General features: G+C 36.2%; 1 protein-coding gene and 1 non-coding gene across 6 annotated transcripts in view; both read right to left on the bottom strand.

Moving 5' to 3' along the window:
- The window catches only part of LOC100870293 (neurotrimin), a 97,675-nt gene that overhangs the window by 45,698 nt on the left and 26,599 nt on the right, over positions 1-25,378 (bottom strand). The gene's annotated exons all lie outside the window — the stretch shown is intronic.
- TRNAD-GUC (transfer RNA aspartic acid (anticodon GUC)) lies at positions 24,802-24,873 on the bottom strand. The gene has a single exon. It is a non-coding gene; the product is annotated as a tRNA-Asp (tRNA).

Here is a 25,378-nt window from a genome sequence, read left to right as displayed (position 1 = left end):
TTCTTTTTGAATACACCCTTTGCCCTCTTAAAATGTCGAGAAATAAGATCGAGAGGAGTCGTAGTAGGTATAACCCGAACGCGAGATTGTCCATCCGAGGAAGTAACATTTGCTTCGTAACACCGATCCGATGGATTCATCGAGTGTGGAATAACTCGTCTCGCCTCTTATCTCGCGTTATTATAGTTATAAAAATTCGTACGAAATTAATTAATTATCGTCCAGTCGTTAAGACAAGTTGGCTTTGCATCGATCTTCGTGCCTTTTCCGTATCCTCACTTATCTAAAATTACACGTACATTCAAACGGATATTTGTGCGCAAATAGAAACGGACGGATGTGTGGTTAAAAAAGATCTGTCGGATCCTTTCGTGGCGATCGAAAGAAATTCCGAATCGAGTTTTCCGAAATTGGATGATTATTATTGACAAAATCGTGAGAGAGCGTTCGTCTTTTTCTTTTCAAAGTTAAGTAGTTTTGCACGGTTTTGCGAGCGTTTGCACTGTATCGCGACGAAAGACAGTTTGGGAGTATTTAAAAAATTAAGCAAAGTCTAAAAATAACGGCAACTACACCACCTTTTTCTCGTGTCTGACAACGTCTTGGAAATAATATTAAAGTGCATTCCTAAGACGAAAAGACGAAACAAACTGAAATATTTCTGTGACGGTAAACAAAGTTTGCAAAGAGGAAGCATTCTCGTTTTCCTTTTCTTCCAACTCTTGTAACTTTCTAGGTGATGGTATGAAATGTGGTGGGAAATATTTCAGCTGACTACTATTATTCTTACTATCTTCGTATTACCTTATAATGATGCATTACTATGCGTATTTTGTGATATTCTATATTCTCTAATTCGATGACATTTCGCAATCAGTGCAAATCAGTTTATATTTTACGTTTGAACGTTCATATCGGATCGCTCGCTCTTTCCTATACCGAATGAATAAAAAGAATTTACTCATGAGAGAGAGAGAGAGAGAGAGAGAGAAAGAGAGAAAATATTTTACGTTTCTATCGTTAAATATTCTACGCGCAAGATGTTATTCGTGTAGATTTTAAACAGCTATTTGCATACGTTATTATAACGTTACGTTTTTATAATGTTACACAAGCGCGATCTTTCGACCATATTATTAAAAAAAAAAAAAAAAGAAAAAATTAAAATAAAAGAAAAAGCAAAGAAAAGATATCGTTCAACCTTTTTTTTTATAAATCTCATAAATTAATAACGAGAAAAAAAAAATACCGTGATAATGATTGATAAATTAATAAAATGAAATAAAAATTAATAATTTTATGATTATTATAACGAATGTGAATAGCGATACGATATCGCGTATCGATTGTTATTGTATACGTATAGATTAAACTTAATCGTTTTCCGAATAGCGAAACGAACGTGTTCCTTCGATTGTTATTGTATATAGATTAAACGTAGTCGATTTCCGAACACGGAACGGAACGGACGTATTCCCTTCTTCTCCTCGAATAAAGATTTTATCGATATACGATATATTAAATGTAATATTAAAATGTAAATGATTGTTAAATAACTATCTAGAAGTATAAGAATACAATTATAAATAATTATAAATATAATATTAATAAAAAGAAGGATTAAATATTCATCGAAGATACGATAAAATGAAGAACGAAACGAGTCGAAAAAATTTATTAAATAACATTGTTATTAAAGAAGGAATTAACAACATATTTTAAATACAAAATACTTCCATTTAAGATACATTTTGCCTAAATTGCATTAATATTCTATAGATAGAATTTTCTTCTTATTTGCCACGGATTATGATACAATACGTACGTTTCGGAATGATTTTCGTACACGTTAATAAATTACGTATTTCCATCTTTCGTTTTCTTATACGATAATAAGAATCGTTCGATCGCTTTCGATTAAAAAAAAAAAGACATGGTTCTTGTAAATAATCTTGTAAAATTTTGCTCCGTTTTATACTTTTTTATACTCGTTTTAATAATCGAAAACGAGCAGTTGAATACTTTGAATTATAATAATACGTTAAATCTTGATACGATAAAATTATTAAAAATAATTGTATCGGCAATTTGAACGATTAAGTGGATTTTGAAAGAAAATTTCGATCGCGGTTCTTCAATTACGCTTGAAATTTTCTTTTCTTTTTCGATTATACGAAAACGAATAACTTATATATATAGTATATGAGCACAATGAGCTTAGGTTGGGCTAGTTACAGACGGACGAATATTTCTCTTCGTTGGTTAGGTCGGAAGGCGCGGTCTGGCGTGAAACTTTCTCGCTAAATAAAAACTCAAAATTCTGCCCCATAAGTTTAGCGTGGGGAGGTCTGTTTACGGAAACCCTGACGCGGAAAATGCAGAGGGTGCTTTGTACGTCTACGTTCGTATATAACGCGTTCTTCTCCGAGTCCGGCATTAAAATTAATGGTCCACTGCGTTACTTCACCGGTATGATTTTTAAACGCGTCCTCGTTGCTTTTCCTTTTACTCCATATTCCCTCCCCCCCCCCTCCCCCCATCGCATCTTTTCGCCGCCAAATTTTTCGATTCAACTTTTCGTTCAACACTTTTGCACTACAATCGTATCTCTATTATAATTTAAATGAAAACGTTTCTTCGAATAACCTTTGATATTCTACTTGATTAATACTCGAAGCAAATAATTTTATTTTTCGATCGACGCTTTGTTGTTGGTATTCCAGCATAGGGGAAGAAACAATCGGGAATAGATCTTCTTTCGATTTGACCGCCATCCATTTTGCGTTGAATACGATCATTCGTTCGAATAAATTCGTTCCTTCGCGTATTTTGTCGCGTTTGACGTTCGCAAAATATTTTATCGAATCCCGCGAAACAAAACGACACTCGAAATGGAATGGAAAATGATTGGTAAAAGAACGATTGGTAAAAGCTTTCCTTACGCGTTCCTAAGAGACGCATATCTAAGAGATCGAAATACCTAAACTGGTTTAGGTGTATCTAAAGATGTTTAACCGCAAAGTATTTTCCGATACTTAAAGAAGCCAATGCATACGGGATTGGCGATAAGCGAGACAGAGGCGCTACTGCATACTTGCAACGCGTATCGTTGAATCGTTCATTGCCGATGCAGAACGCGACGATAAGAAGGGAAGCGTTGCTTCATCGACAAGCGAATCCGCACGAAACGAGGATAGAGCATCTGTTTAAGATTTTGCGCACGCGTGATAAAACTTTGCCACGACCTACTAATTTCCTTTCCCTCTTTCTTTCTAAGCGAGGGGATAAATTTCTCACGCGACTCCAAACATTTGCGTCATGTTTCCGTTTGTGTAAATACCAACGATAAATCGTACCCACTGTTATTCCAACTTGTTCCTTATGGTCGGTCGGTTGCCTTTGGCACGGCTAACTTTTCCTTTTTCTTCTTCTTCGAATTGCCGAGGGAAAGGATCTCGTCGAGCTATAAAACTCGAGAATACGATTGGCGTAAATATCGGCGGAGATGCGCGCGCAAAATATTCGAACGCGAATCTTGGATCGGATTCCACGTTGTTTCGAGTTTATTCGAGCTTATATGAAGAAAAGATATCGATTAAATCTTGATTCGAGCCGAGAAAAATAACGAAAACGAAACGTTGAACGAAAGGGAGTGAAAATACAATAAGTTAAAAATAAAATATTTCCGTTTCTATCGATGGATCTGTGACGCGACGTAACGTAATAGTTGCGAGTCCGTAGTTTGGAACGAGAGTTTGACAAATATAGATGATATCGTAGGTCGGAGGGGGGGGTTGTCGTCGGCGGTATGCAAAATAAAATTTCTATCCGTCACGAATCTATAAATTTATTTTTTTGCAAGTTTGGTCGCGTATAAAAACGATCGATATCGATACAATACGAGTCGCGATACGGAACGCGATTTCAAATCAAAGACAGTTGGAAGGTATGACGTTCGATATTGCGCTTCAACGAACTTATCGAAAAATGTCTTTGCAAAGGATTCATAAAAAAAATATTGAAATTCATCAATCGCGCGCAGAAAGAACGCTTACTTTATGACTCGGTGCACCTCGTACGGTCGTGCTTCTTTTTTTTTTTTTTTTTTTACGATCAAATTTATTGGACGCGAAATCGAAGGCTTATAGTTTCCACACACGCTGCTCTTCTTCCTCCTTCGTATACGTTTTTTTCAAGACTTTCCATATGGACCATCGCTCTTATCGTTCACTCGAAGAGACTCGCGATTTATCATCGACTATGATATACTACGATTTTCCCTTTTTCATCCGGGAGATGTACCTTTGTATCTTTTTTTTTTTTCTTTTTATTATATTATCCATATAGATTCCGTTTTCGAACAAATGCCACGTATCTTTTCAATACAAAGCTAGAACAACTTGGATCGACTATAAAATAAAAAGAATTTTATTCGAGGATAAAATTTAAAATTTAAAATTCTTGGAAAATGGAAATTTACAATTGAATCGAATTATTCGAATTATCGAAAAATCAAATATATCCACCATCTACTCGTGTTTTCTCATATCACACGTTGTACACGTTGTATACGTATGTATGTGTATGTAGAAGCGGATCGTTTTCGAGAGAAGAAGATTACACTATCTATCGCTCAAATGGATGTTACGCAAACATTTGTACCGTTTTGAAACATGATTCGGTAATATTTATTCCAAGTATTTTTTTTCTGTTTTTACGATACACTCTCGAAATGGAATACACGTGCATCTTGCCCAAGGCAGTATCTACGTAAGGTAGATATTTATCGACGAGAATACGAAACGGACGTGGTTTCGAAACTTTCGAAATATATGACGCGTACGCGTATTATTTTTCGAATATTTTTCCGATTATCTAAAATTATCGCGGTTAAAAGATTGCGTTATAACGATTATACAAAAGATTGGCGAGAGAAACGAGCGACGTTGCATTTTCCAAGAAAAGAATATAAATCTATAATCTAATCATCTTTACTCGATACATTGAAATTGAAGATATCGATTCGCGATTTCCGATCATGAATTTTTCACAAATTCGACTATAAACTTTGAAAATGTAATTATTCGATCGATTTCAATGTAAGATCGGTATATAAAGGAAAAATTCCATTTAGGATTTTAATCTCCTTTACGTTACGAACCGTTTGGATTCGCGATAAACGTCCGAATTAAATCCAGGTAATGCCGCAACACGGTACAGCGTGTGAACACGAATTCTCACTACTTTTTTATATTCTGGCTTCTGCCAATGACACGTAATTTCCGTACATCCGGAAAACTGCAGATTTGATCCGGAGCGAGGAATACGGGACTGCCAGGGAATTTTATTAACACGACAAGGTGATTTCGTATATTTCGTTTTTCTCTTTTTTTCTTTCTTTTTTCACGTATCCGTCATCATTTCCACTCGATAATTATTTACGCGAAGAAAGAAGCAAATATGACACATACGTACGAAAATATCTTTCGTTTCGGCAATTTCTTGCTTTATCACTTTCGATCATACCTTTCGAATGATGGGAATCGATAACGAACGATTAAATCTACGGTAAATATTTTTCATATTAATTTTATACGGTTTCAATAATGATAATTAACACAGATACAACTATCCAACGTCAATATTATATATTGTAAACGTTGTTATCGAAACGTTCGATGAATTTTGTTACGTTAGCTAGTTGCTAACGTAACAAAAATATACGAGTACAGATCGGAATAAACGCGTACAACTTTTCCATCAATTATTAAATAAAAAAATTCGGACTGAAGATAATAATTTGATGTAACTTGATCGAGCCACGAAAGCGATAATACAAGCATAAATCGAGCGAGGGAAACGGAATGGAAATATCTTCGTATTTCGTTTTATATCCGACGGTTTTCGAATATCGCGTTTATCGAAGTTACTTATTTACGATAAAGTTGCAAGTTAATAACTTTCTCTCCCTCTCTCTTTTTAAAATAGCTTATATTCGTTTATTACGTAACATTTAATTATAAAATACTCCGCATTGTATCTAGAAACAAAATAAAAAAAAATAACTCGTATGGAAATCGGAAACATTTAGTTGAACGTCCAATTAATCTCCGAAATGGATGATTTTTCCGACAAACGTGTTTTTCAACGAACAAAACTCTTCGCAAAAGGGATCGCACTGATCACTGAATTTCTTAATATCAAAGTTAAGTTAAGGAAAGTATATAGATGTATTTTATAAAATTTATCGGCACGGGACGGCAGAAACGAATTGGTTACCATCTTATACAACTTCTTTAAAACGTTTTAAAAAGGGGTAGTCACGTAATTTGTAGTTTAGCAGCATCCCTCGACGAGAAAACTTTCTTCAGCTGATTAATTCTCGTCTTTTATTAACTTTATTATCGTTTTTATTACCTTATTTATTAACGCGTTAAGATAAGCGAAGAAATTAACACCGAAGCGTTTCTTTCTTATCGATGTTTAACGAATAAATCTTTCTTTTCTTCCTTTTTAAATAATTACTTCTTTACGTTACGCTTTATTTCATCTATCGTATTCTTAGCGTAACCTTAGCGACCTTAAAGGGGTTTACAGAGATTCAGAGCCCTGTATGTATGTATACGTGGCAAAGCGACGCAGTAAATGGAAGAGAGGTACTTTCGCTCGAGCATACGTTCCAACGTTACGTATCCATCTCTATCCTCTAACAAAGTGGGAGGATTGATTATAAACATCGAGGAATCGTTCTCTTTAAGAAATCGTTTCGAAGCGTTGAAGCGAAGCTAACAACGCTCCTTTTTCTTTCTAACATCTCTCGTTACTTTCACAATTTAATATATCTTTCGTACTAATGGAATTTCCTATTATAGATATATATATATAATAGTTTAATAGTAAGAAGGGATATCGGTGTATCGAGGTTAATCGCGATTAATTTCTTTTCGTTGCTACGCGATTCGATCAGAGACGTGATTCGTGCATTTGCGAATTCTCGTTGCTATTTACAAACTCGATGAAATCTTCGAAAAGAGCGGAGAGCGGAGATTCGGATGAATGGGAATGATAAAATTTATCGGATCTATCGGTTTACCTTTTGGGAGACGGAAAGAGAGACACGGTTGTATGCCGCGTGTAAATCAAACCCGTAACCGACACGGCGGATCGCATCGATGGTGAACACGAGCGCGGTCGGCGTACTTGTTTAATGCGCAAAAGACAGAATTCAGTCGGGAGAGAAGTACATATTCCCATTATATCGGTTTGGTCCGGTTCTATCGCGGAATCGCGGTTTTACCGTACAATACCGGCGGTTTGTCTCGACGGGAAAAGCATGATATGTGCACGCTGTACGCGATACGACGATACGTGTCTCGTTTACAGAGAGCAAGAGAGAGACAGACAGACAGACAGAGAGAGAGAGAGAGAGAGAGAGAGAAGAGAAGAGAAAGAAAGGAGATGACGATGGCGTTGAAGGGCTCATTCTATAAACGAAGACACGAGTTCGGAGGAAAGTGAGAGATCGAGATGGTACAAGTATCAGTGCGATTCAGTTTAGAAGGCAATTTCACCTCTGTTTATACATGTGCGGTCGCTGCTAACGGTTACACGAATGGATCCCCGCCATTCGCGCGGTTCCTTTGTGCCGCTTTACCATGTTACCAGCTGTTAAGAGCTCGCGAGTTTCGCTTTACGTCACTTTGCGTGTTATCGCAGCAACCCATAAACCTCTGTATCGTGTCATCGTGTCACGGTCCGTAGTATCGAAAAGGTGAAACGGGGGGGGGGGGGGGGGGAAAAAGAGAAAAAAATTTACAAGTTTACCCAACTTGAAAATTTTCGATTATTTTCGTTTCAACCCAAGTGTCGCGTTAGATGGTTCAAAGCCAGGAAATTAACTAACAGAAATCCTAATTGTAAATTCGATTTCATTTAAACGAGACGCAAATCGCTCGTGATTTTGATTAATGAAGAGCGAATTTTATCTTTAATCGATGATGCTATTGATTAATTTTCAAATCGTTCATTTCTCGTATATATATTTATAATGTTTCTTGCTAGAAAATCGAATTATATATTTCGTTACTTTTTTTTTTCTTTTCTTTTTTTTTTTTTTTTTTTTTTACATCGCAATCATGGTCGAAATATACACTTATGATCGTTAGATTTTCAACGAATTTTGCTTCCCTTGATTAAGCGGCAGTCACTGCAACGTGCTATTGATTTAATGCATTTAATTATATTCCCTGCTTTGACAAACACTTTGCTAAAGTACACGCACGAATATCGTAATGGACTGCTGATAGCTGCTAGCGCTATCTACCCTACCCTAGATAGGATTAATAATATTTGAATATCGGGACTTGACTCTCCATCATTTTCCGCTTTCACTCTCCCGATATTTTTTTCATTCTCCCAAACGTTACTTATTATTAGGCTAATCCTAACATTTTTCTATAATTTATAATCTGATCCAATTGAATTATAACCTAAATCGAGATCGTGTTGAATGTGAAGTTCGATGAAAACGTTAACGTATTACGAATATTATCCATTCCGTGTGTGTGTGTGTGTGTGTAAGCCGGATTATCTTGCATATTGAATTTCAACGCAACTCCCTAACCATTTTATCGCGTAATATTCATCGCGAGTGTTTAACGTTATATGGTAAAGTGTATTTATATTTTTCATTCTTTTGTAAAACTATATTTGTCGTTTTATATACGTGTACTTTCTTCTTACATTCTTCGTTATTTAACTGACATAATAAGTCGTTTGTGTGAAATTTATACCCGTTCGATCGAAAAAATTACTCTCCGCGTTCTTTATTTTGTGATAAATTTACGGATTCGTTCGAATATATATAACTTTAGATTCTTTAGAAACGATTATCTTATCTTAAATGGTAATTGGTTTTTTTTTTTTTTAAAACTTGGAACTTTTACGCTTCTAAGTAAAAGAAAAGTTGCGTAAAAATTGGATGGAAGAAGAATCCGATGACGGTCTTTCCACGGTATTTAAAAGAAGCGTGCGAGTTTTGAAAATGATAGCGTTCGTAAAACAACGAATATAGATAAATATCGTAGCGCGTGTCAGCTCGCGAAAACATAATCGTATTTTATACGTTCGTTTACCGACACGATCAATTAAGAAGTATAAAAATCCTCGGTCTCGAGGAATCTATTCCTTCCGGACTGCACAAACCGGCCAACTTGCTCCTGGATATTATCAAAGTTTTCCCACCCAACTCTTTCCGCGAGACGATAAAAATGGGTCCACCGAATAAATGCATTGTGAGACGTGCAATGTTCCCGTTCCCTCATCCTATGGAAATCCATTCCGACCCTATCCATCTATCTCCACCTATTTTTTTTTTTCCATCCTCGTAGAAAATTCGCATCATTTATAAAACGATGTCAAATAATGAACGCTTTCTATCATCGAGTTCTTTCGTTAAAAAAAAAAAAAAATAAAAGAATAAAATAAAACAAATAAAAGATACGTTTATTTGAAACGAATAACGTAGCGTTGAATTGAACAAATACGTACGTAATTGCAAATTTATTTCTATGCTGAAGTGATAATTTTTTTTTTTTTTTTTTTTTGAGTGATAATTTCACTTAAAGCGAAAACGAAAATCTCTTGGCTTCTGTTGGAATAGTTCACGTGTAAGATCGCAATTTGTAAACGTTCAGAGAAAAGAAAAGAAAAGAGGAAAATTAATGGTGGAACGTAATTGGCTATTTTCGTAAAATTGCACGTGGACCGTTTATGGACCGTTGCGCTTCGTAATACAATAGATACGTAATAGGAAATCAAGCATCTGGGGAGTCGTTATATTTTTGAATTATCAAGGAACACGAATTATATGGTTCAAAGTTCATGTTTTTTCGCGAATCGTCATCCGGAAAAAAAGTTGTAACGCGCTACGAATTATTCATATCGAATATTCTCTTGTATATCTTGGTATCGACTCGACTCGATATATTAAACTATATATATTACCTAGACGGATAGTACGTAATAATCCTTCTAGAAAAGGTTATAACGTCAGAGTTGAACGTAATAAAAACTTCTTTTTATAAAGTGGTACGGTTATTTGAAACGATAAGTAATGACGCCATTGTACAGTACAAAGTATCGAAGCGTTGGTGTTTCCGTTTTAAAGATTCCGCGGAAAGAATCTTGCTTTGTTTGTTTCTTTTTACGATCCGTATTGACGACCAGAAAAACCGACTATTATAAAAAAAAAAAAAAAAATAACGGTTTCAACTTGAAATCACGGCGACAAAGAAGCGCGAATAATTCGACCATTCTAAATCATTCGGAGCGATTCGAAACTTTCGATATTTGCAAACTTAATTACGCTATTTTAAAATGTGGAATAACGATAATTTTCTTAAAAAAAGAAAAAAAATTGAAGTTTGAAGAAATATTTGTTAGCAAATAACTGATAGCGAAATATATTAATTATACATATGCATTTTCAATTAACAAGATCGAGTAGAAATTGACGATAAATTTAAACGGAAACTATCGATTTAACAATTTAGCAATTTTGTGAAATCTTCAACTTTGATTCTCTAGATTGGATGTAAGATCGTTCGACTTTATAAATTGCACAATTGCGTTAATGCCACCTTCCTATTTATCCTTCCTGTATGTATATAAAGTATTATACGTATATTTCCATGTACAGAATTTTTCGTATATTCTTTCCGATATATTATACGGAACGTATTGCCGAGGAGAACAAGAATTTGAATAAGAATTTCTTGGCTGATCGGAACGCAGAAATGATATGGGTATGTAAATTATCGGGTTTTAAAAGAAATCTATCGTAAGCCTAGATGCATACATTGGATGGATACATTGGATGACGCGGCGTAAAAGATAAATGGCGCTATATGGATATTCTGTTTGGCCCGTGGCATAAACCTAATTCTGTGATTCGATGTGATCCACGTACGTATAGCGTTGGAAACTGTGCTTCGTTCGCAAATACAGACGAATTATCCTTGTAGCAAAACAATATTCAATGCATATTTTCTTCGTGAAAATTGCGAATAGATATTTTTTTGCAGTTACACACATATTTATATAAATACTGTATACGTGGTAATAATTTTTATTTAATAATATTTCTTTTCCACCGTGTTTTTTTTATTAAGTAGGCGACACACGACGCGTCCCTTGATATTAAAAGGTTACGGTGTTAAAAGTTACCGCAGTGAATCAAAGATTCTGTATCTTTTTTTACTTCCGGTAGATGACACCGCTACATCGCTGTCGTAATTTATTATTATGCCACGATTACTCGCCACGATAGAGAATAAAAGATGGTCGAACAATCTGATACGAAACTGACTTCGACATTCGTCGAAAGACGGAAACAACTTTAACGCATTTTCGATAACGCTCGGGATACGATACACGTACCCTTTATTCGAAAAAACTATGATGAAATACTATTCAAAGTTGTAGGATGAAAACGAGGGTATATATATTTCGTTTTTAATAATTAAATCCTTGCTTTAAATTTCAACGAAGAATTTAAGGTATTCTCCGTGAGAAATGGGGTCGATACGAAGGGTGCGCTCGTCGATGAAAGTTTTGTCTTTAACTCGTTAATTTTGCAGTTACTGCGCGAAATTTAAATTCTTGCCGTTTTCGAGAGTGTTGTTACTCCGCCGGCTACACGGAGCTTCGACGAAAGTCGCTACGGACAGGCAAACGAGAACGCTTTGTAAATAGCAGCTTAATTATACAGACGGGCGTAGTATGCAAAGCAAATCGGGAACACGAACACAGTTAGCTCTGGCCAAGCTTCGACTATCCCTATCTTGCCACACATACGTCTTATTTCTCCCGTACACACCTACCAACACCTACGAAATAAATTTATACTATACGTAACGGTGCATATGCATGGGGTTATACGTGTGCATCATTCGATGGAGATAAATAAATATGTATACGCGTTTTCGTATTGCGCGTACATCTAGTTGCATTTGTTTTATGGAAAAATAAATAAATACGCGTGATCGCGTATATACGAGAAGGATAATAGTATACACGGTAGTAGAGCGTAATAGAGAGACAACGATGAATATACGTCGGTTCCTCTCTTTCACGGATTATAGCCGAGTTTCGGTTCCATGAGGCAAGATGTTACGCGGGAGTTCACCAGCTAACTATTAACTGCATCTAATTACAAGGGTTGATGCAACATAGATGTCTAATTAATGAGAGGCTATGAGATTTACACAGGGATGCGCGTCACAGTTTCGACCATGTTGCGTAAGACGTCTCAATGATGAATGTCTTTCGTCGTATTTTGTTTCTGGTACGGCGAGCATCGCGACTGAATTTAACTGAGAAAGGGGAAATCATGGTGGTCGTTGTCGTCGCGGAACGTTGTAACGTTCTAGCATAGGTACAAAAGCGAGGCGACTTTACCTTTGTGCCTTGATTCAACGCGCAATTGTAATTAAACAAGCGTGCTGTAACCGCATTGTGTAACCGCGATTATTCGATTATCTAAATATTCCAGAATTTCAACTAATATTCCCGTTTTAATTTTAATTTAATTTTCTTTCTCAATCGTACGATTCTTACGCGTCAATTACCTACGATGTCAATTTTCGTTCAAAAATTTTCGTTGAAATCGTCGATTCGACCCCGTTCGAAGGATCGCGATAGTAGATTTTTCATCTTTCGCATTTTCATTCCCAAAACGTACGAGATGTTTTCCAGTTCGAACGATGCTATCGTCTTATTTTTAGAGACGTATCGACAATTCGATTTCTTCCAACTTGGAGCAACAACGATGATATTTCAAAGTACGGAGACGAATTTAAATCGAATTCGAACGAAAAATTACTTTATATCGTAAACCGAAAACAAAATTTACTTTTTCCTTCCTTCAACTTTTCATTCCTTGACTCGTTCGATAATAACTTAGCTCTTAGAGAGAATTTATTATTCTAAATTTCGAACGATTTTCGCACGATCGTTCGATTTGTAATACGCTTTTTCCTTATTCGAAAAGAAAGTGCAAGAAAGCTGGGAAAGCTGTGTAAGAAAAAATGAAAAAGTTATTTATTTCGATTGGGAAGGGATATAAAACGATCCATCATTTCCAACCAATCGTTCCATTCGAGTCGTATTTTTCTTTTAAAGTATCTTTTACGATTCGATGGAAATTAGAAATCGCGAAATCGAAATCTTTCTAATTTTACGAACGATCCTCCCTAAGGATTCATTAACAAAGAATTAAAATAGCGCTATTTGTCTTTTATCTCTTCTCCGTCCAATTTACGAAAGTTGAAGAAAAAAAATCAACGAGAGAATGAAAGCCAATAGTCGGTTAATGGAGCGTAATAAGAATTTTTGCGCCTCGAAAAATGTGCCCCTTTCATAAAGTTGGCTTTTCGATTCTCAGATATGAAAAGTCACTTTTCATATCTGAAAAACAAGCAAAGTGAATCAATCTCCGACCATTATAATAATCCATCTTGACTTTAACTTGACGAAACGTGTCGTTCTATTAAAATCCATAGCCATCTTCCGAAAGATTTTCGGTCCAATTTTATTTCGGCAACAAGTTTGATAAAATTATTAATAAGTAATATATATCGTAACGTAACTAAGAATAACGATCATTTAACGTAACGAGTTTTTATTTTATCCTACTTCCTTCTAATAATCATCGAATAAAGATATAAAATAGATACGTAAGTATTAGAGGATGCAGCGAAATTTTGCAAATTCGATCGTGTCAAATTAATTCGAATCCGAGGGATCGTTGTATCTATTTGTTTATAGATTGGAAAATTTCGTGAAACATTATCCCCAACAATCGTTTAATCGAAAATATTAAGATGGAGTTTAAACAATAATCCACAATAATCCAAAAATTTTTCGATAAATTGTTCGGTCATAATCTACTAATTACTTATACATTCTTTTACAAAAGAAATACCGAACTGAAATAAAATTATAAAACCAGATTACCCCTATATCTCTGATATTTCACCGGGAGACCCAGTTTCCCTCAACTTTTCCCTTTTCCTAAACTGAAATTCAACTTGTTTTACGTCCATCTCTTAAAATGGATGTTTACGTTTAAAACTTTTAGAACGACGAAGGTAAATCCTGCTATCTTTCAACGATTAGGAATCTCTTATTACACACGGTATATCACAATTATGAAGGCAAGCCAATTACGAAAGTGCGCGCGACCAGGGGAGTATCGAGTAATAATTTCATTTATTTTTTTTTTTTTATCTATTATTTATACTCGTAATCATCGATATCGCGATGCGGCCCTGATTATCGAACACGTCGGGGAAGCGAAAATCAAAAGTCTATTCGTACAATTTCCAATTAAACGGACATTGGTTCGCCCGACCATGCTCGCTGCCTGCCTGTTTATCGTTGCATCTGTTTACTGCGTTCCGATACGAATGTTTTATTTTGCATAACTTATGGAAAAATTATTCTCTAGTTTCCACGATCGATCAAGTGGTGGTCGAAAGGAATTTAATTGCATACTTCGTTTAATCGTTTGAGCCGAGAAGTAAAGAAACAGAACGAGTTCGAACGAGTAATAATAATTTTGTAATGGTTGAAACAGATTCTATAAAAAGAGACGAAGCATCGAAAGCTTGATAAACTGTGCTGCTGTGTGGATGGACGTGTAATTTTCTTCCGAAGAATATTTCATAGAATTTCGTGAAATTACGAGTAATAATTTTCTCCTTACAAAACGGTATTTAATACGGACGGTTTGTTTCGTTTTATGCAATTGGTTTATCGATTCCTACCTGAACGGAACGTTATCAAGGTATCGAATCGACAACCAATTCTCAAGTATGGAATTTATCTTATAATTCGTATCTGTGCGATCGTTTCTAAAAATAAAATACTAATCTATGGTTCATCTATCTCGCATCTCGATTTTATATTCCGTGTACAGTTCGTGTTATACTTGTATCGATTTTTTGCTAATTTTACCGTTCTATTTAACCGGTAAAATCGGTAGATTCGCGGTTAATTTCCCGTAAACGGTTTTCCCGCGCCTTTTCTATTCGATTACACGTTCGAACGCGTTTAATGCTTACTTCTCTAATGCTCCCCGATTCTTCCCTTTCGTTCTTTCGCCGTTCTCGCTGAATAAATTTCAATGATAAAGAATTAAAATTTCGTCGATACTCCTGGTGCAATTTTAATTGGACGCGATCATCACTTTTTTCGCGAATTTCGAAACACATAAATCGATTTATCGTTGTTTTCTGGCAAAAATTCTGGCGCGATTTACGTTAATTCGTTAGCGCAAAACCGATAGTAACGCGAAGTATTAAACATTGAGAGAGACGAAAAGAAGGGTGGGGAAAGGAAATTTGTAGGAAAAGCGGGATCACAGTTGTTGCTGCGATCGTTTTGTGGTCGATGCCTCTTTCGAAATCTTTCTATCCGTATCTACACTTATAATTTTAAATCATTTTATACGGAAATACGGAAAACTTTCGGACAGGTGATAACGCGATCTTTGATTCTAACCGTCGTTTCTAACCTACATAGATCGATCATCGTGAAAGAACTCGCCGATATTTTTCGAGTTTTACGATACCACGGACTCGAGTTTTATAGCGACCTTTCAATACCAGCTAACGTTACGGATTCAAATTGTATTTCGCGTTTACGATGCATTTTCACACGATGTTGTTTTACCGTTTTCCATTCTATTTTCCTCTCTCCTTCCTTTCGTCTTATATACGACCTTGCTCGAACTTTCATCTTAGACAACGACCAAACAGGTCAATTTTCTTTCTTCAACCATCGCGTTTTCTGCGACCGAACGGAAACTGCCGCTCGAAACTATTATATTATTTACGTATTTTTAAACGTTCGTTCATTCAATGTATACTTCGCTACAATTATAAACAAAATCTCCAACCGATCGATCGGCTGTTTAAATTTCGGTTGGCCGATCGATGGATAGCGAATACTATGACGTTGTCGTGTCGTATCGTTTAAATGTCGTCAATAAATAAAAGAGAAAATAAATATTCAAAAAGAGATTAATTCGCTCTTCAACGACACACGCTCGATCGGCCGGGAATTAAAAAGAGAAAGTTTTTCAAAAGAAAAAGGGAGCAAAAAAAAAAAAAAAAAAAAAAGAAAAAAAAATACTGGAATAACAATGAAGCAATACGATCTCGCGTGAAACCTAACGGACTCTCGATCTCTTTGAACTGTGCGCAACCAAAATTCATTATTTTCGGACAATCGATCGGGTTTTTCCTACAAATGAATAGGTTCGTTCGATACACGTACTCTGAAATAACCAAGTCACTACTCTTTATTTATATTCGATGGCATTGCCTCCGATACACCGTTATTTCCGAATGTATAAATTATTTTTTTCACTCTGTTTTTAAATGAATCATCGAACGTTACGAATCGATTTGTTCAAATTTGTAAGCTTTCGATACGATAAAAATTATAACGATACAATTTCGGAAGCAAACTTTAATATTTCGTAACGTAACAGGACAAATTATTATATTACATCGTTTTTCGAATCTCGGTTGAGAACGAAAAAGAACAGCTTTCGATGATCGGCGATAAACGTCAAGGATAAGTGGTTTAACTGTAACACGTTATCTATCTAGAACGGAGATGAAACTAGATTCGGTTCGTTTCTAAAATAAGAAGCGAGAAAATTTAAAAGAGATCTCGCTCTCAGGATAAAGGTGGAAGTGAATTAAAAATTTCTTATCGATTTGCATCTCGATCAACGCTCTGTTTTATATATAATAAGAACGCGAAAGAAACTTTACGAAACTCTACGAAACTCTATTCTAATTCGAATAAAACGTTGGGAAAAAAAAAAAAAAAAAAACGTGACATGACAAAAAGGATGGAGTCAAGAATTTACGACATAATTAGCCGTATTACCATTGGAAAGCCAATTAGCCGTAATTACCTAAGATAATTGCCTTACCCCCTTGATAACGTGGAGAGAAAGGTGGCGTCAAAACAAATCTCATAAAAACGTGTATATAATTGCACGAGATAAGAAACGATTGAATTCGTCGTCGTTAAAGAGGATATAAATGGATACTGAATTGAAAATAAAATAACCGGTTGAAGATCGGGTTATTCTCGACTTTATTCTCGACTCGGGGAAAAGTGAAACAGCGACGGTGGAACTATGCCTACGAAGGGAAATGATAAATATCGAGAAGCACGTCGTGAAACACACGGAGGGGGAGGATAGGTGCAAGGAGAGGAGAAGGAAATAAAATACGATGTGCTGCCAAGTGTGCGATGAACCGTACGAGGATTCGCGTACGAGGTAGGAAGAGCAAATTTACTATGTGCACGTGTGAAAAGTGGGTTCAACAGAGATGCGAGCGTTACCATAATCGTGAATCATTTACGTATACGTTATGTATATAATCTATACACTTTAGCGGGTCGATGAATCGTATCGTTTCTAACATCGATACGCCTACGAGCTACGAATTATCTCATACTCTTCGAGCGCGCGGATGCTGTCAAAATTATAATCTATCGATCGCGCGTTACACAGGGTAGGAATGGGTAGGTAATAATCTTTCTCCGATCAAGGATTCGAGGTCTCGATCTTCCATTCCTGCGAATCGTAATACAAATAGAATGCACGTAGGACAATAACGTTATCGGGAACGTTAATCCTTCGAAAGACGCGATTCGCTAATGGCGAGGCTATCGACCGTGATACGTTGGACTATAATATCGAATTAACCGAAATAATGTTACTTCTATTCGGTCGACGATTCGCGTGACGATTAACTATGCGAAATGGGGGGTCGTCGGGCTTTCCTTTTATCCATCAAAGAGGAACGTAGCGCGAGCGTTTTCGTTTTTTTTATCGGTATTTGTCGATTTACGCCGATTAATCGTTCGAGCAATGCGAGCAATGCGAGACGATGGAACGTTAGATGCGTAGGAAAAAGGAAAAGAGACTATTCGAAATTATCGAGCGATGTAACGAAGAGAATGTATGAGTGAACGTTTCGATGTAATTTACTTTGTTTATGGGAACAATCGAGTAATGGAATGCGATAGAATTTGCATTTACCGTATTTATCGCAATTTTGGAATAGCAATCGAACAACGCGCACGAACGATCAATTTTCGATCGACCAATTTCCACACACGCGCGCACACACATTCGCATATCCATTATTCGTTCACCGATACGTACGTCGTTTACAAATATTTATACTTTGATTTGGAAAAACACAAATTTTGATATTTCTAATATTTTTCACAATCTACGAGGCAATACGTTTTTTTTTTTTTTATCCTTTTTATATTTGCCTGCTGGTTTTTTTTCCATGAATCGTATCTCTCGCGTACATTATACGTTTGATTTAATTACGATTATCGAGATTTTGTCTCGCGTAACGTTCGACTTTGCGATCCGTCAATTTCTCTCGGTTTTACTTTTATCGCTTCGCTCGAGCTGTTACCGAAACGGTTCCCTTCCTGGAATAGCCGGTGACAAATCAACAAGGGGGGAAAAATAAATCAAACGAATTCGGATGAAAAGTTTCCAAATAACGAAGAGTGGACACTTTAATTCTTTCATTACAACGACTGTCAATCCTATGTCCCACATCGTTTTTTCGTTTCGTATCCAACGTCCGTTTTCTGTTATTTCTATATATAGTCACGCATGTTTTTATACTACAAATAACTTGCCAGAGGCCGTTAGATATTCCTTCCCCCGTAATAACGTTTTGTTCGAAAATAAAATTCAGTATCGCGTCTATATTCGATCGACCTTTCTCAGTTTATCAAAATCAAATAGGTCCCTTTTGCTTCTCTTTTCAAAATTGCGATTGCGAGTTTGCGCGATATATCGTCTCTTGCGTGATGTTTCAAGCTAGGTAATTTTCTACGAATCGAAATTTATAAATTTTTTGTAAATTCATTCGGAATTAAATCCCTCTCTTTTTCGTTTAATTGTCGTGCGCATATTTTGCGCGCGCATATGATTTTTGAAGAGATTTTTTTCCCGACAAAGAACGTACCGCCGTTACATGAAAATTTATTTAGCAAAGAGATGTACCAACGTCACTAGTATAATTTAGCAAATAAAAATGTCTTGCGTTAGTCGAGACGAACGACAAAGCATGTACACGTCATGACTCTTTTTCAGATATTTCTTTAAGCGAATAAACGGTGAAATATTTTTTATCGTGAGCCGAAAGCGTGCACCGAGAGATTAATTTTTTCGAGCGATCTTAACAAGATCGTTAAAACGTTACCAAGTGTAAAGGAACGAAAGAAACGAAAGCAATAACGCGACGCGAGATACGTAAATGTTAGAGGAGCAAGAAATATCGCAACCGTGTATAATTGAATCGATTAAGACTTTGCATCTAATTTAGGGTGGAAAATATATTATACGCGTTTACGTAAAAATCGCCTACGCGATCGAATAAAATTTCATACGAAAAATATCGAATTTCGTACGTTCGTACGAATCTGTCAAAATCCATTCGAATCACCATTCTTATATTATAAATTGTAATTATAAATAGTATATTATAGTGTATTTTGAATAGAATTTTTTACTTGAGAAATTGACTAATCTATGTTTCGCGACATTTATCGCATTATCCGTGTTACTCGTTTATTCGTACGGAAATTGCGTTTTCGAAAATTCGCCAAGGACAACATAGCGAAATGAAGGATTATCGTTTGCAACATCTCCATAATCGCACACCGTTTCGAATCTGATTCCCATTTCTTTATACGTTTCCCTATTCTATCTCGATCCATTTTCTCCCGATCTTCGCTTATCTGTTTCTAGCTTCTTGCTTCAACAAAGACAGTTCATTCTTATTCCGATCCATTTTCCCAATCTCCGCTTATCTATAGTTAACTTTTGTCTTACGAGATTCGGTTAGGGGAAGAGATAAAATTTTTCGAGATTTCTGACTCGACCAATAAAACTGGAAAACACGTTCACCCACTCGTTTCCGTTACCGTATTCCGAGTAAAATTATCGTAATTATCGATGTTAACATGAAATCGATATCGATAAATCATAAGCAACAAAGATAAGAGATAGAAATAAAGAAACGAATTTTACCAAGTAAATTGCGTATTTAATCTTGGTAAAATTTAATCTCAATCTCGAGAAATACTTGTTATTCTTACGTTTACGTTTGCACTTACTTTATGAAAACCTCGTGTACGAAACTACACGTTTCGTTTTATCTCTGTGCATTTTTATTTAGACGATATTATATTCCGACCTATCCTTCTGATCCGTTTTTACCGTTTTCTTCTTGTACATCTACTTGTACGCCACCATTCCTTGCGAGTGATTACATCTTTGTATTTTCTTTATACCGCACGAGCCTTTCCATTTTTCGTTTGAATTCGTTCGGATCAGATCGATATGTAAATTTTGATAAATCTCAATTCTCTCTTCTTCTCTCGTTTGTTAACTCGATATAGCAAATGTTGAAAAACGATCTTTGGATGGCAATTCTTGTCTAGATCTATCGTATCTTACTTGTACTTGTTTACGTATGTACGATCAAAGGAAAAATTATCGTTTAGAAAATCCATCGAAATAAAATATTTCGCATATTAATATATCGTTGATGGATTTTGAAAAGTATAATAACATATAAATATAACTCGGTCGAGGAAACGAGGAGTAGGAGTTATCGATATTCCTCGTGATACGATTTGACCGAGAAATCCGTTTCCTTTTATTATTCGATCGAACGTCTATTTCCTCCTATTACGATTGCTTTCTTTATCCGAACGATAAATTAAAAAGCAACTAATGACGTATTCGAAATAACGTATTTCGTAAAAAACAAATCTAAAGCTGAAATAATAATTGCTAAACATTTAACTATGCGATAAATGCATAGTTCGAGCGAGTAGAATTTCGTTGTAAATAATAAGTAACGAGTAGCTGTTCGAAGAGAACGACGGTCTCGAGGATTCGACATCGTTGCTTCATCGTTGATGGTTGAAGCGTGGAAACACTCGTCGAGTATGCCGTATACGTTAATCTGTGCGTTACCGCATATGAATGGGTTAACGAGACTTTGATATAATAGCGTTAACGGTAACCTTTATAACGCGAGGAATAATACAAGTTTATAACGTAATAATAATAGAAGCCGCATCGGTGATAACAGAAACGGTAATTGTGCTCTGGGAAACACTGTATAACTCGTGCATCTACGGAAATATCAATTCTAACTATTTTCGAAAAAGACCAAGTTATATTTACATTTATACATACTCGTACGTAATTTTTTGTATCAACAATTGATAATATCGTTAAATCGTTCGATATATTTTATACACATATCGGCGAGTTTTACATTTTTTTTTTTTTTTTTTTTTTTTTACGTCTCTTTTTTCAAATATTTACCATCACGAGATATTTTTCCAATCCTAGACTATGTAGACAATTGAAAGCGTTACGAGAGTTGAAGATATGGTGATATATCCGAGCTGATATTCGATAGTTCGATATTTCTCCTCTCGAAAGAAATAGAAGATAAAAGAATCAATCCAGTCGCGACGTAGTTTCCGTTCTTCTCTTTTTCCAAAATAGTTCGCGCTGAGGAAACCTTTTATACATTTAAATCCAATGAAGCGTGCTAGCTAATAGAAAGAATATCACGTCATACTCTTTCCTCTGAGCATAACAGAAAAACCGAATTCGTCGATTTAATTGACATCGCTGCTACTTCGAAAATAAACGCTACGTTTTCTTTATATTTCCGTCATTTTCGTGTCCGATTCGTAGTCGTAAACGTATCTCGGCGATATCACACACAATTGTTACGAGAAAAAAATCTCTATTTCTAGCAAACTTGTTTCGTAGCACGCACCTTGTCGTGTAAAGTTCTTCTATATATATTTGAACCGGAAAGGAAAAACTAGGTCGACCTTACGTCGAGTGAATAATAAAAGAAGAATTTCGAAACGAGAGAGCGATGTAAATTTTGTATATTTTCCCCCTTTCTTTATTTCTTTTATTCTTTAATGCGATACTTAAAAGATACGATACCTAAAAGTACTTAATGTCAAATTAAAAAAAATTACATTTTAGAGAAATATGGAGCGACGAATAATATTACCGGGCACCGGTAATTATATTGAAATTATACAAGCGTCGTTAAAATTAATTTTTCAATTTTCATCGATTTATATTCAGAATATTATCTTTTCTCGTCTCGCGTTGAAACGTTTTCTTTTCTTTTCGCGCGCGTTTTTGCCTATTAAAAGGGCGAATCGTCGATACGATTCACTCGAGTTTCTCCTCTCTTCTTCGAAACTTGTTTATATATGTTTTCTTGGTCTGAAAGTTCTTCTGACCGCGTCCTATCTTAGCTCTTTCCGGGTCTGCGTACGTCCACAACGGAACGTTAGGGACCCGACCGTTTCTTTGCGACGTTCTTCCTTCGTCATTTGCCTTTTCCAGTAGTCCGACGACAGTCACTCGAGTGTTTCCTTAATCTTTCACGCGAAATGGAATATATTAGTCGTTTCCCTCGAAAAACTCGTCGCTTGCTTTCTACCCTTCGGTCAACACTTTTCCTCTACTTGTACGGTAATTACTTCGATCCGTGTACGATTAAGACGCGTTTCTTTCTTCAAATGATGATAAATCTTTAATTCTACTGCTCGTTATTCTCTACAAAGATAAAAGGGAGAAGAAAAGGAGGAGGAGGAGGAGGAGGAGGAGGAGGAGGAGGAGGAAGAAGAAGAAGAAAGAAGTCTCGTTTCGATGAAATATTAAAAATTGAAATTTGTTGAAGCAAAAATGTTGGCGAGTGAAATGGAGGGAGAGGGGGGAAAAAAAAAGGAGATTGCGCTAAAAAGAAAAAGTAGACACCGTGAAGTTTATTAGGAAAGAAATGAAATTTTCCGACTGTGAGTTTAATACCCGCTGCTCCCAACGCTTACACCGCATAATTCTGCCTAAAGAACTTAAAGTTCACATGCAGCTACAGCCAGCCCCCACGTTTCCACCCTCTCGAGGAGATTCTTTTAGAATTGGATTCAAGATTTCCACTCTGTTGTTTCTTCTCCTTTTTTCGTGTCTTTCTTTAAACTCAATTCTTCCCTACCTAAAGTAATTAGAACTCGACGCTGTGATTTCAAGTAATAAGAATAACAATCGAGATCGATCGGGATAATTTTATCTCCGTTTTCTTTCCCGAGTTAACCAGCTCGTATCGTTTCGTTGGATCGCCCATTTAATCAAATCTATCGAGCATGCAATTTATTTATACCAATGAATCGCACGCCATATCAGGTGTGCCATTCACGGTATGCGATTCAACTAGAGAGGGGGGGAGGAAAGGTGACCTGTCGCTGCACAACAACTGGATACATCGACCACGTCTTGTCGCGTACCTGTTGCAAACTTTGCAACCGACACGGTGCAACGCATGTATAAAATAATCGTTGGCTTCGATCCGAACTGCTTAGGCCTGTTGCTTAATAATGCATGTTTCCAATTAATTTCTGATCGACGATGTTCGCAGTTTATCAGGTACAATACCTACCTAAAGAAGGCCGACAACTTTCGAAACATGCTCGACTCGCGCTATCGAATTTGAAAAGGATCTCTATTATTCGAACGCGAATATTCGTGTAACGCGAAGCTAAGAATTTTGCAGATAGAAGAAGCGCGAATTAATCTTGAAAACCAATATCGAACGATGTTGGAAGAATCATATATATATATATCGAGATGAGAATCGTTTGGAAAAATAACGCGAAACGGTTAGACTTGAAACGATCGGGATTCGAACGAAGAACGGCCATCTTTGATTGCGCGTAAATTATGCGTGGATTTCAATGGAAGAAACGTAGAAGAGAGCAAAGAAAAAAATATCCGAAATATCCACGATGTATCCGAACAGAAACAGAGATAATATCCATCGGCATGTCTGCGATCAATTATAAAAATTAACGGTGGCTAAAGAAAACGAGATCGATTATTAAACAAGTTCGGTGTCACTCCTATTTTTTTCCTCGACGGCTTTTTTGTGTCCCATATTCGGAAATTTGATTCGATAACGAAAAACAACGCAGAACAAAAACAAAAACAAAACAAAAAAAAAACAATCGTGAATATAAATACAACGGATTTAAATTGATCGAATCAACGATGAAAATGAAATTGAATAAAAAAATTGATCGTCGCAAGCAAATAAATATTTATCGAAATATAGGATAAGCAAAGTGGATTTTATATTCTAGTATAGATATATAAAAATGAGCGAAAATAATTGAATGAGCAAAAGTAAATAACGATCCGTTTATACGCATTCAATTGTATCCCTACCTAGCACACAACGCGCTTCTTTAGGCGCAACAGCGATCCGATATTAGCTCGCAAGAACACGCGGTATTTGCATTTGACAGCAAACCGAAGTACCGGTTGTGCGACGTGTTCGAGCTTAATCTACGCCTGACTGAGAGGATTATCGGAAAATGTTTCGATCGAAGCTTTGCTCGTTCACTTCGAGCTTGGCGCAAAATCATCTTCGCGCGTATTATCATTAATTCGAAGGCACAATCGAATGAAAATTTTCCTTCGCGAGAAATTACATGTTACTTTCACTGTGTTACATCAATTTAATCTGCTTAACGGCGTAGTTTTAATTATATAATATAATTTTCGACGATGTATGTGTCTATCGCGAGAGGAAAGACAAAAAAAAATAAAAATTATTTTTTACACTCCCCGACGGGGAATCGAACCCCGGTCTCCCGCGTGACAGGCGGGGATACTAACCACTATACTATCGAGGAGAGGACGTTTGTCACGTCATCGGTTACACTGCATATTCGTCTTGCTTACTTTTTTTCCATTCACGATTACGATTTGTTATTTCGTCGTGTCATACACACACATATAAATATATCGGGCGAATCTATCAGGTTAGAGATAATTCGTATTAATCGAGAAAGAAAATGCGGATGAAAGATGCGCGGATCGGATCGTTGGTTCGAAAATTTCGTCAGCGTCGGAGCGAGAATTTATTTCGATACGAGAATCGTGGTTAACGACGAGTTGACGAGACGAAAGAGGAATAAATCAGTTTTGGGAAGCGGTGGATGCTGTTGCTTTTCTACGATATAACTCGATACGATGCCATTTGTTTAAATCAATTTCGGGAAGCGTGAAAATTCGATAAACGTAGGTATATATACGTTTGAATTAAATTCCGATTGATAATACTCCGCGCCAACTTGAAATTACCGATAGTGATGAATCAGACTGATGCCCTCTCTCTCATTTTGCACGCACGCTTCT

The sequence above is a fragment of the Apis florea genome, unplaced genomic scaffold (genome assembly GCF_048593485.1).
Source record: "Apis florea isolate Af1SG1 unplaced genomic scaffold, ASM4859348v1 contig_3387_pilon, whole genome shotgun sequence".
Lineage (NCBI taxonomy): Eukaryota > Metazoa > Arthropoda > Insecta > Hymenoptera > Apidae > Apis > Apis florea.
The sequence above is the reverse complement of the archived record's forward strand: the minus strand, read 5'-3'. Positions and strand labels throughout refer to the sequence as shown.